This window comes from Musca domestica, unplaced genomic scaffold (assembly GCF_030504385.1).
Source record: "Musca domestica strain aabys unplaced genomic scaffold, Musca_domestica.polishedcontigs.V.1.1 2, whole genome shotgun sequence".
NCBI classification, from domain to species: Eukaryota; Metazoa; Arthropoda; class Insecta; order Diptera; family Muscidae; genus Musca; species Musca domestica.
In genome coordinates, this window is record NW_026712249.1 from 8,802,201 (window position 1) to 8,816,068 (window position 13,868).

Genomic DNA, 13,868 nt, shown 5'->3' on the forward strand with positions numbered 1-13,868 from the left:
GGACCTTATCACCAAATCGGATGAAACATATACAAGAGAGGTATATGGTATATCTGAACCGATTCTCTCTCCAAATTTGAAGTACTTCTTTCTAGGATGCATTCTGTCGGAATTACCAAAATTCTGTCCATTTAGACTGAAATTGGACATTTGGCGCACAGTTACACTGATATCCAGTAAAGATATATATGGAAGCTATATCCGATCTCGATAAAATTTGACAGAGGCATTTTTGAGCTCCAAAATTTATTTGGTACCAAATATCATTTTTGTGGAGTGCATATTACACATGTGAGGGGCTTAAAACCCCAAATCGGATTAAACTTATATATCGGAGCTACAGCTATATCCGAAACGATTTTCAAATTTGATGTACTTGCTTCCAGAATGTGGTCGGATGTGCCAAAATTCAGGTCATTTGGACTGATATTGACCATTTGGTGCACGTTTGGAAAATTTCATGTCAATCGGACAATGAATGCGACCTGCATTTGGTTCACAAAAATACATGGACCGACTGACGGACTGATATGCATAAATCGACTCAGAAACTGATTATATGAAGATGAGCCCTTTTCCGAAATGGGGTCTTCTCCGACTTTTGGGGGATTTTTTTTAAGACCGTTTCATATAACCCCGTCATGTGACCATTTATTGGATAGATATTTAAATTAGTCAAATCTATATTATTCACATCGATTTTGTACATCCGGGTCGTGCCCGGGTCTTGGACCCGGATATTCGGGTAAAATATCCGGTTATCCTGATCTATTCCCAAGAATCAGGGTAAAAATATCTAGTTGTTGGAAAAAAAGTCAAAAAATCCTAGAGTTTTTACTAAACAAGAGTTAAGCCGTACTTTTTAGTACTTTTCGTACCCTTTTGAGTAAAATAGACCAATATACAGGTACCCAATATGACGGTACCTCCCGATATTCGGTATTTTGATAATTTTAGGCACATTTGTCAATGGAATTGTCTGAAAATCCTCACAAGGAGTTCCTTCTGAGAAGTTCGCACTCCGGAAGAGAATTGTCTATAGGTCCCCTATAACGGTACTTCCCGGTATTCGTTATTTTTATGATCTTAGTCGTATTTTTCAATGGAATTGTCTCAAAATCCAAACAAGGAGTTCCGTCTGAGTACTTTACTTCCTGGAACAGAATTGTCTATATCTATATGTTCACGATATATCGTATATCCCCCCTTAACGGTACCTCCCAGTATTCGGTATTTGGATGATTTTAGCGAAATTATTCACCGGAGTTGGGAACTACAGTCTACGACAGAAAATTGTCTATGCAGGTCCAGGTCTTCGTATACGTCCCATATATTAGTACCTCTCTATGTTCGGTATTTTGACGATTTTAGGTACAATATTCACCAAAATTGTTTGAAACTTCTTATTTGAAGTTCCTAATAGGTACAACAGCCTGGTCTATGCAGGTCCACGTCTTCGTATAGGCTCCATACCTCAGAGATGACTTTAGCTGTACTATTAACCGGATTTTTTCAAGTTTCGTATTTGAATATTGTAATGGCTTATGACAAAAGTTGCCTACGCGGGTCTACGTCTTCGTATAGACCTCAATATAACGGCAATTCCGTATACTCGGTATTTTTTAAGATTTTAAGAGCATTTTTCAACATTTTTTTTTTTTTTTTTTTAAATTTCCGAATCCCTTCAAAATGGTAGAGGGTATTAAAAGTTCAACTCAGTCGAACTTATTGCTGGCCCTATAGGGGTAAATATAACCGGCTTGATGGATATATAATCCAACGTACTAAATCCTGTATCACAGTATTAAGCGAACGAATCAAATGGAGAGCATCTCGAGTTTAGTAGAAACTTTCATTTTTTCCAGAGGTAGATATTTTACCCATATTTCGAGAAAGCATTTTTTTAACAAATTTTATTTTTTTTTTTTTTTTTGAAAATTTCCGAATTCTATCCAAATAGTGGAGGGTATTCAAAGTTCGGGCCGGCCGAACTTACAGCTTTTTTTACTTGTTAATATTCTTCTAGTTCGAGCTTATTAAAATTGAGCCGCCCATTAACAGCTATCCGCCCCATTAACAGCTATAAATGGAAGTGAGCAGTAGACCAAAAATCTTTTGAAGGTCTGTTTATGATAGCAGACCATCTAAAAAAACTTGTAAAGACAGAAGACATTCTAAATGCTTTACAGAAGACCTTCCAAAATTCTTCTAAAGGATCCTTCAACAGGCCTTCTGTGGAAAAATTTATGTTTCCTATTTTTTTATGTGGGCTCAAGAACGATAAAAGGCCTTCTTCAAACTGATTACCCTCCGTTGTCTACCATAAAGAAGACCTTTTAAGATCTTTCAGATCGCATTCCTTGTTTACTATTGCTATATACCAATATATAAATATACTTATCTTTCATCCCAGTTTTTTTAACCCACTGTACCCACCACTTATTACAACATCCGTTCATAACCAAGAAGAGAATGTTTTATCTTCAAATCAGAAACCAACAAATAAGTGTTGCAACACTTTTAACCGCAAGTGGTTATTGCTCTTCATTTAATGAAGAGTTCATTTAATTTGCTTTCGGTCGAATGGCCTTTAGCTTAGCTACTTTCAAAAATCTTAACATCTGCCCTTTGGTTCTATTCTTGTGGAGTGTTGAGTGCGTTGCGTCGCACACATCTTCTCTGTCATAGAACATACTCGTAGTTCTCATTATCTGCCTTTCAATCACAACACTGAGAAGCTGTAATAAATTTGTCATGTTTTTCTTTTCGTTCTTGTGTTTTTTCACTCCGATCATAACTGTTCGAGTTTCGAATCAAGTCGTATTTCGTTTGCGTAATAATATCCGACATTTGTTGTCGTTCAATTGTTTGATCGCAACATACAGAAGTACTTACATACATACTTAGCTATTGGAACATTTCCATAGGACAACAGAAAAACAAACGAATCTAGTTCGAGTTTAACTGGTTTAGTAGCTACTTTAGCGGTGACACAAACTCTTTATGAGTTAGTGAGTGAGTGAGGAGAGAGATACGGACCAGAGCTCTCATACTTGAATGGATGCCGGGTTCGAGTTAAACGACAACAAAAATGCATGTGTAAATCTGTGAGTGTTGTGTCTTGTATGCGGTCGCCATGGATCAAATTTAATGGATTGATAAGTTGAACATGATCGGTTGCTGGTTGGGTTGGTAACCTCATACCTCAGAAATTCTTACAGCTTTGCTGCGCATGCGCGTTACAGCAGAAGTGCTATAACATATGTACAGACGTATGTCGTCCGAACGAATGCCATGGCATTAAATATTTACGGCTCGGTTTATTGATACTTTCTCAAAATCATGACAAGGGCAAATGTTTGCATAATTGAATAACCTCGTCTCGCTTGGCATAAGAGGAGTAACTCCATAAAACGAGATTTGCGACGTGTTGTAGTAAAGTTCAATGAAGCTCATAGAAGCCTATCAGAGTGAGATAATTGAGAAAAAATAGATGGATGGATGGATATATTATCAGCATAAAATTTAACCGAATTTTTGGGAGAAAAAGTAGAGCTGAGGAACAAAGAGATCTACAAATCAAACCTCAAAATAATTGAAATTAGGTGGAACTGTTGTGTGAAGAAAGTTTAAAAAATGTATGACCCGTTGTGGGGGAGATACCAGAAGAAGTGGTCTGATATATTTTATCTTCACATGTCATTATGTGTTGGTAGAAATATTGGGATTTGTGAAATTTAAAGGACATCGGATGCTTATTTCGTATTTAAAAGCGTTTTGGTTATTCAAAATTTTGACCCTTTGTGGGGGAGGTACCAGAAGGGGTAGTCCGACATTACACATCTTCACACCTGTTTTAGTGTTGATAGAATTATTGAGATGTGCTAGGTTTGAAAATAATCGCTTACTTCGTGACCTATGCCCTTCATGGTCGTTCAAAATTTTGACCCCTTTGTGCGGGAGGTGGACCGATATATTCCATCTTTACACCACATCTTGTGTTATCAAAAATTTTGAGATGTGTGAAATTTGAAGAGAATTATATGGTTATTTCGCATATTCGGATAGACCGCAAATCGGAGGGTTAATTCGCATATTATAAGAGTTATAATTATTTAAAATCTTGACTCTTTGTGGGGGAGGTACCAGAAGGAAAGGACCGATATATTCTATCTTCACACCTGATCTAGTGTTGATAAAAATATTTGGATGTCTGAAATTTGAAGAGAATCAGATGCTTGTTTCGCAAATTATAGGAGATATTCAAAATATATTCAAAATTTGGACCCTTTGTGGGGGAGGTATCAGAAGGAGTGCACCGATATTTTCTATCTTCAAACATGATTATGTGTTGATACAAATATTGGACTGTCTGAAATTTGAAGAGAATCAGATGCTTATTTCGCAAATTATAGGAGATATAATTATTCAAAATTTTGCCCTTTTGTGAGGGATGTACCAGAAGGAGTGAACCTATATATTCCAGGTCTTGTGTTAATAGAAATAATGAGATGTGTTAAGTTTAAAAGAAATCGGATACTTATTTCGCGTTTCATGGATATTCAAAATGTTGACCCGTTGTGGGGGAGGTACCAGAAGAAGTGGACCAATATATCCTGTCTTCATACCAGACCTTATGTTAATAACAAGTAAAAAAAGTTCGGCCGGGATATTCAAAATGTTGACCCGTTGTGGGGGAGGTACCAGAAGAAGTGGACCAATATATCCTGTCTTCATACCAGACCTTATGTTAATAACAAGTAAAAAAAGTTCGGCCGGGCCGAACTTTGAATACCCTCCACCATTTGGAACGAATTAGAAAATATTCAAAAAGATAAAATCCATTGAAAATTCTATTAAAATCTTTAAAATACCTAATATCGGAAGGTGCCGATATATGGGGGGATATAGGCTATTGTGGACCTATATAGACAAATCTATGTCTGGGGGTAAAGTACTCACAAGGAATTTGTATTTCCTAATCATCAAAATACCGAATATCGGGGGTACCGTTATATAAGGGCTATAGGATATCGTGGAAATACATAGATAATTCTCTGCCGAGGTATAAAGTACCCACAAGGAACTTATTGTGTGGATTTTCAGACAATTCCGATAAAAAATTGGGTAAAATCATAAAAATACCGAATATCGGGGGTACCGTTATATGGGGGTTATACGATATCGTGGGCCCATAGAGATAATTCTCTGCCGAGGTATAAAGTACCCACAAGGAATTACTTGTGTGGATTTTCAGACAATTACATTGAAAAATGTTTCTAACATTATCAAAATACCGAATATCGGGGGTACCGTTATATGGGGGCTATACGACATCGTGGACCGATATACCCCATCTTTGAACTTGACCTGCCTGCAGACAAAAGAGAGATCTGTTAAAAATTTTAGCTTCTCATCTTAATTCGTTTAGACTGTAGCGTGATTACAACAGACGGACAGACGGGCGGACAGGGCTAAATCGTCTTAGAATTTTATGCTGATCAAGAATATATATACTTTGTTGGGTCTAAAATGATTATTTCGATGAGTTACAAACGGAATGACGAACTTAATATACCCTCCATACTTTTTTGGTGGAGGGTATAAAAATATGGGTATGTGATAAAGGTAAAGACAATCGGAATTTCTTTCACATTTTATAACAGTTATAATTTTTTCAAATTTTGACCCTTTGTGGGGCAGGTACTTGATGTAGTGGGTCGATATTGTCCATTTTCATATTGGGATTTGCAAATTTGGAGCAAAATCGGATAATTCTTTCTCTTTCTAAGAAGCGAGATATTTTATTTGAAAATTTCGAACTTTTGTTGGGGAGGTACCAGAAGGAGAGGACCGATATTGCCTATCTCTGAACTCGACCACGAACTTTGATAATAATATTAAGATTTTCCAAATTTGGATTAAATTGGATACTCTCTTCGAAAGTTATCGTGCACACCATCCAGACAGACAGACGGACCGACACCCTTAGATCGGCTCCAAATGTCCTGAAACGGATTTTCTTCGAAGAGACCTTGGGTCTAAAAACGTTATTTCGATGAGGCACGTTTTGGTCGTATGATATATACCCTCTGTTGCCATATGGCTGAGGTTATAATTAGTACTACGTCCCAGAAAAATTCCCATTAGCAAATAATGAGTTTTCTATTCAATTTTTGGCAGTTGAAAATACTTACAAATGAACCTACTAACCCATTACTTTTTCAAAAATGTCGCCTGAAAGGGGTAGTTATTTTTGGCTTCTAAAAGTAGAAAAAAAAAACTTATGTATCTCGAACTTACAGCCTTTGGTTGTTTAGCCGCTCATGTACCCTCTGTGTCGTCGTTGCTCATTACTTGGAAATGAGAGCAGTAAATTAATTTGTGTTGTAATTTTTCAGAAAATATAATTTTTAACCTGGTCTTCAATATGTTTAGTTGTCAGCTTTGGACTGAGAAAATTTACACAATTGCAAATAAAACAACTGTACCATAAACACTAAACGAGTACTCAGTAAGAGTAGAATCTGCTCAATTTCGAGCGGATTTTACTCTCACGGGCAGAGATTTCTCGTTCCTATTCGATTGGCATGGAAAAATCGAATTCGATTAGATTTATTTTTTTTTACTCGCAAGTGTACTTTCACTCGATTTCGATAATATAAATTTTGGTGATAATATAAGTTTTGGGTATCTAGTCTTACCCTCCCAATAGCATCGATTTATTATTGTTTAATACCGATTTTTCCATTCATTTATGTGGTTGTGTGTCGTTTTAGCTTTTTGACCTCTCATTTTATTTAATTTAGGAGACATTTTTAAATATAGGAATAAATATATCATCAGAATCAAAAACTCTCCAAAATATACTTTCATAGCGAAGGTCGGTAAGCCAACATCCTCATCCATAAATAACTTCTGAACAGCAATAACTTTTTATAATTTAAACATCAGAAAACATTTCATTAATGAACTTTCTTCGAATGATTCACATTCATTATTAATTAATTATGAATGACAACAAATCCGACCCAATTCCCAAGCTGTCCGATTCCCGTAGTCCATTCATTCATTCATTAACAAAAAATTAGAATCAGCTACCAGCCATCACCACCACTTGTTGCTGTCACCGCTTCCTCGAGTTTATTGTTGTTGTTGTTGCTTTTTTGTTTGTTTTTATTTTTGCAAAATCTAAAAATAAACTTTTTATGTGCTCTGCCGTTGTTGGTGTTGTTGCCGCTGCTACTGCGACGGCCAGTGTTGTTGCTGTAGCATAGCTTTTTCTAAGCTTTTGGCAAAAATCTGTTAAGCGCTCCAGTGGCGCAATTGGTTAGCGCACGGTACTTATAATCAGTAACTTGTGAGCAATGCCGGGGTTGTGAGTTCGAGCCTCACCTGGAGCAGGGAAGTTTTTTATTTCCAACAAAATATTAGAAATGCATGGAGAAAATGTGAGAATTTTACGCAAACAAACCCTTGTGATATATCTGTCGGGCATTTCTAATATAGAGCAGATATGGGGTGATAACAAAAAAGTTCATTCAATTCTCTCAACCATTAATAAAGATATAATCTCATTAAACAAATAGAAAAAGTTACAAAGCAAAGATAGGCGACATTTGAACTTGGCCGGCGAACTAACTGGCTTGCCGGTGATTGACATTTAGCTAAAGCTCTCTATTAATAATACAAATGAAAAAAGTGTGGAGTCATCCAGAGATATTGTAAAGATTGTTTCTATAAAGGCAAATCCCCTCACTGGAACTATAAACATAGATATAGCAACACAGCCTTCTTCAAGTTTAGTGATTATATGTATGTCATACGCAAAAAAATGGAAAAGCCTTTCTAAAAACATCTGGAATCTGATGTGGGGCGGTGATCATAAGCAGTTGTGTTTCAAAAAATAGCAATGTATAAACAGTGCATAAAATCAAAATTACCAATATGGGTATTGCTTTTGATGAGTTCGATCAGATTAAACTTTAAATATTTGTCGATCGTAACAATGGCGCCCAATCGATGAAATTGTTACAACTCAGAAATTAAATTCTAAAGACCCGATTACACATGGTGTTAGGGTCATATGTAGCGACGTTCACATTTTATATTCTACATTTTTATAGCATACTTTGGGGAGCTTTCAAAAAAAAAATTTAAACTTGCCATATGGTATTTTTCTACCCTCCATCATACATGGTATGGAGGGTATATTAAGTTCGTCATTCAGTTTGTAACTGGAAATAATAATATTAGACATAACAACGTATATATATTCTGTTGTAAAAACGCTGGAGTTAAAACGAATAAAGATAAAGATCAGTATTTTGTCTGCACGCAGGTCAAGATCGAAAATTGGTTATATCGGTTCACAACATCGTTTAGCCCCCCATTCTTCTGTCTGCATGCAGGTCAAGATCGAAGATGGACTATATAGGTACACAATATCGTATAGCCCCTATATAACGGTACCCCCCGATATTCGGTATTTGGATGACTGTAGCCAAATTTTTCAGAAGGAGTTCCTTCTGAGTACTTTACCCTATATATGGGTCCACGATAACGTATATCCCACTTATAACGGTACCTCACTATATTCGACATTTAGATTATTTTGGCTACATTTTTCATTCATTTTAGCTACAGTTCATTCTAAGCACCTAACACCCTGGAAGAGAAATGTCTATATAGGTCCATGACATCGTATAGACCACATACAACGGTTTCCCCCGATTTTCGATATTTTGACTATTTGAAGGACATTATTTACCGTAGTTGTTTACAGGCTACGGCATTTGCGCATGCAGGCCCACGTCTTCGTATAGCCTCCATATAACGGTACCTCACAATATTCGGTATTTTAATAATATAAGCGACATTATTCACGGGAGTTGTTTCAAATTTCGTATTTAAAGTTCGTAATGGGAACTACGGTCTGTGCCACAAAATTGTCTATGCAGGTCCAGGTTTTCGTATAGGCTCCATATATCAGTACCTCCCTATATTCGTTATTTTGACGGTTTTAGGAAAAATATTCACCGAAATTGTTTTAAATTTCGTATTTAAAGTTCGTAATGGGAACTACGGTCTATGTCACAAAATTTTCTATGCAGGTCCAGATTTTCGTATAGGCTCCATTTTGACGATTTTAGGTAAAATATTCAAATTTGGTATTTGAAGCTCCTAATGGATAGTACAGCCGGTGACAGAAAATTGTGTATGCAGGTCCAGGTCATCGTGTAACACTACCTTCCTATATTCGGTATTTTGATGAGTTTAGCTACATTAATCACAGGATTTTTTATTTCAAGTTTCGTATTTGGATATTGTAATGGCGTATGACAAAAATTGGGTATGCAGGTCCTCGTCTTCGTATAGACCCCCATATAACGACTTCATTTGGTATTTTTACGATTTTAACAGAATTTTTAACGGATTTTATTTTTTTTTTATTTAATTTCCAAATTCAAATCCTAATATTTCCATCAGTGCTAGGTCAGGTTTGAAAATGGACAATATCGGTCCACTCCATCAAGTACCTCTCCCACAAAGGGTGAACATTTTGAATAATTACAACTCTTATCGGTTCACTCCCTCAAGTACCTTTTAAAATGTGATGTAATAGTCTGATTGTCTTCAAATTTCACACATCTCAATATTTTTATTGACCTAAGGTCTGGCGTCAAAATGGAATATATCGGTCCACCTCTTTTGGTACCTCCTCTACAAAAGTTCGAAATTTTCAACAACAAAAAAGAAAGAGAAACGATAATCCGACTTTTCTCCAACTTTGAAAATCCTAAAATTTGCATCAGTTGCAAAAATTTGCATAGGTTAGATGCGAAAATGGACAATATCGTTCCACTCCATCAAGTACCTCCCCCACAAAGGTTCAAAATTTTAAATAAGTATAACTCTTGTAAAATGTGAAGTAAGAGCGGGATTGTCTTCAATTTTCACTCATACCAATATTTTTATTAACCCAAGGTCTGGTGTTAAGATAGGTTATATCGGCCCACTCCTTCTGGTACCTCCCCAACAAAGGGTCAAAATTTTGAATAACCAAATCGATCATAAAACGCGAAATTAACATCCTTAATTTAACACATCTTAATATTGCTATCAACACAAGGTCTGTAATGAAGATGATATATATATGCGAACCTCTTCTGGTATCTCACCCACAAAGAGACGCATTTTTTAAATATTTTTATCTGTCTTAACTTGCGAATCAAGTCGGCGATTCATTACAATTTATTATATCTGAATATTTCTATCAACCAGAAACCTGACATTTTTCTGTCGTTTGGCTTACTATTTGTTTACCTTTTAATGCGATTTAAATCACAACAATATATTTTGACAGCTTGTCAGTAAATGGAGCGAGTTTTTGGAAAATCCCAGAAAATACAATGTTGTTCTTAATTATGTCTTAAATTGTCTTTAAAACATACCTAACTATTCCGCATTTTAACCATAAACCTCGTAGAATCCGTTCAAAATACTCATTTTTTTTATAATTCAATTTGCGTAAGGGAATGTGAGTCAATTGGAAAATAATAATTGACTGAGGTCATTGTAACGCTTCTTTTTGTAGATTTTTTTTTGGATGGAATCCAACAATTAGTTCAGAACAAACAGTGAAACATCAACGCCATAACAGTTGCTTGAATTTTCAATTAAAATTCGTAACAAGTTCACGCGTTCTTTTGGCGACTGTTGTTATGAATAAATTATTAGTCAATACATTGCAAAAGTTTAAGCGTTTGTTATACATACCTACATGCATATTCATTCTTTCATACATATTCATTCTTCAGCACAAACTAATAAGTAAATCAATTGAAATTCCGTTTACTTTTTTTAAAACAATGTAGACAGTAGAGCCTCGAAAAATATTGCAAAAATCTTTTTGTACAGATAGATAGAGTCTGTCAATAATAAAAAAAAAATAATTCCACTTAAAATATTCCTCTCCCTTCAAAAAATACCGCCTCTCCCTTGATGGTAGTGCTTCATTTCTGAATCTCATATTTTTGAATACTTCTTAAATTAATTAAAAAAATAATAATATATGGAAAGAGTAAAAAGCTGTAAATTCGGCCGGGTCGAACTTTTGAATAACACAAGATCCAATTTGAAGAGATTAAAAAAATACTTTGAAAAATACTGTTAAAAATCATAAAAATAGCGAATATAGGGAGTTACCGTTATATTGGGGTCTATAAAAAAGGTGGACCTGCATAGGCAGTTTTCTGTCACATGCCGTAGTACCCGTTACGAACTTTAAATACGAAATTTGATACTATTCCGTTGAAATTTTTTGCTAAATTCTTGAAAATACCGAATATCGGAGGTACCGTTATATGGGGGCTATACGAAAATCTAAATCTGCATAAACAATTTTCCGTCACGGCTGTAGTACCCATTACAAACTTCAAATACGAAATTTGAAACAATTCCGATTAATAATACCGCTAAAATAATAAAAACCCCGAATCTAGAAAGTCAATAATTAAAAAAAATCCCACCTAAAAATAAAAACCCTCCTCCCCTCGATGGTAGGTGTTTATTTCTGAAACCCATATTTTTGAATACTTTTTAAATTAGTTTTAAGAAATAATAAAAAATAATAGATGGCACAATAAAAAAGCGGAAAGGTCGACCCGACCGGACCGAACTTTGAATACGCTCCACCATTTGAAGGGAGTTTTAAAAATACTGTTGAAAATCATAAAAATACCGAAAATAGGGAGTTACCGTTATAGCGGGGTCTATACGAAAACGTGGACCTGCATAGGCAGTTTTCTGTCACAAGCCAAAGTACCCGTTACGAACTGCAAATACGAAATTTGAAACTATTCCGGTGAAAATTTTTGCTACATTCTTGAAAATACCAAATATCGGAGGTACCGTTATATGGGGGCTATGCATACACCTGGATCTGCATAAAAAATTTTCCGTCATAGCCTGTAATACCCATTAAAACGAAATTTGAAACAATTCCGACAAATAATACCGCTAAAATCATAAAAATACTGAATTTAGAAAGGCATCGTTATATGGGGGCTATGCGAAGACGTAGACCTGCATAGTCAAAATTCTGTTATAACTTGCAGTACCCATTAGGAACTTTAAATACGAAATTTGAAACACTTCAGGTGGCAAATGTCGCTAAAATAATAAAAATACCGAATATCGGGAGGTACCGTTATATGAGGCCAAACCTAAAAGTGGACCTATACAGCCCTATTTCAAAGTCCTGAGTAAAAAAAATCTTCATTTCGTTCGGAAGCTAGAGTAATTTCCACAGACGGACAGACAAACAGACGAACGGACATCGCTAAATTGACATAGAATTTTATGTGGCTCAAGAATATATTTACTTTGTGGAGTCTAAAATGTATCACAAACTTAATATACCCTCCATACTATGGCGGAGGGTATAAAAAGTAATGATGAGGAATTATTGCAAATATATGAAACTCCGAAACATTCGAACACTGGTTTCTGGAAAAACGAAAAATCGAATTTTTTTCTCAATACATTTTTGACATCAGTGGCATAGACAAATGAAAATATAGACAACGAAATGTTCTCAACGTTTATCTTCAACAAAAAAAAATCGTATCAGCAGATGTCGTCTATATTGTTTCAGGGGTTTGAATGGGAATATTGAAGTCACACAATTCTAAAACGTTAAAAATAACAAAAACTGTAGGATATTTGTCAGTTGAAAATTGTTCCATAATAAGTGAAATAAGTGAAACTATGTAGTGACATCGAAAAATATGGGAATCGAAGTCGAGTGGGGTGAACGCGTAAATCAGCATGTTGACTATGCAAAACATGATGAGAGCCACCTGGATGAAAAGACAAAACTAACTTTTCGTTGTCTATATCTTCATTTGTCTATGTCAGTGGGCCCAAATTACCCTAAAAAAGTATTTTTTTTAAACCAAAACAAAAATTATGTCTCGGAACTAAATGGTTTAAAAATTACTGGAACAAAATATTCGTCTCACATTTCTACTATTTCATCTTAGAATTCACAATTAAATTTCTATAAAACCACTCCTTTACAATTGATACTTTTATTACTAGCTATTTTTATTTTCTTTATTAACAAATGAGTTAATATAAATTGTACTTCATCTATTTTTCCATGAGACATAGATTCATTCACCAATTATTTCCCTATTTCCCCCAACAAATACCCATTCAACAGCACCAAACAATCACACAGTGGCAACGCCGCACAAATACCCTTATCATTTTATTATTCGTATCTCTTCATTCCACTATGTCATACTGTACCATTTCTCCTTTGTTCCTTGTGTTTCATTTTCGTTTGCATCGTTTTGCTAATAAAATGTTCTAGGTATGTTTGGATGTATGTTCACCCTGTATTCATGTACGCCATTTGGCAGCGCCCCGCCAAGCGCTCCAGTGGCGCAATTGGTTAGCGCACGGTACTTATAATCAGTAACTTGTGAGCAATGCCGGGGTTGTGAGTTCGAGCCTCACCTGGAGCAGTAGCTTTTTTAATAAAATTTCCTTTTTTACATAAATAGGAATAAGGGAGAAATTTCTGGATGATAGAATTTTAAGAGTGTTGCAGAAATACATAAAATAAAAAAATAAGCCTATAAATTTTATTATCACATATTTTTGGTGATTTAGAGTGAAAATCATGTGAGAGGAATATGAGTAGAAATAATGAATAAAATCTCCTTTGCCATTCACAGGTGTATCAATTTTGGATACTCAATACACAAAATATTCCCACGAAAAAATTCTTCGTCATCAATATGCTTTCCAAAAAATAAACAAAAAACAAAAAAATAAACTATTTATATTAACTAAAA

At 35.2% G+C, this 13,868-nt stretch overlaps 1 protein-coding gene and 2 non-coding genes across 9 annotated transcripts in view; all 3 read left to right on the forward strand.

Annotated features, from left to right (window-relative positions):
- The window catches only part of LOC131802178 (uncharacterized), a 131,822-nt gene that overhangs the window by 93,573 nt on the left and 24,381 nt on the right, over positions 1 to 13,868 (forward strand). The window lies entirely within an intron of this gene.
- Positions 7,312 to 7,403, forward strand: TRNAI-UAU (transfer RNA isoleucine (anticodon UAU)). Its single transcript is given in 2 exon segments — positions 7,312 to 7,349; positions 7,368 to 7,403. It is a non-coding gene; the product is annotated as a tRNA-Ile (tRNA).
- On the forward strand, positions 13,444 to 13,535 carry TRNAI-UAU (transfer RNA isoleucine (anticodon UAU)). Its single transcript is given in 2 exon segments — positions 13,444 to 13,481; positions 13,500 to 13,535. It is a non-coding gene; the product is annotated as a tRNA-Ile (tRNA).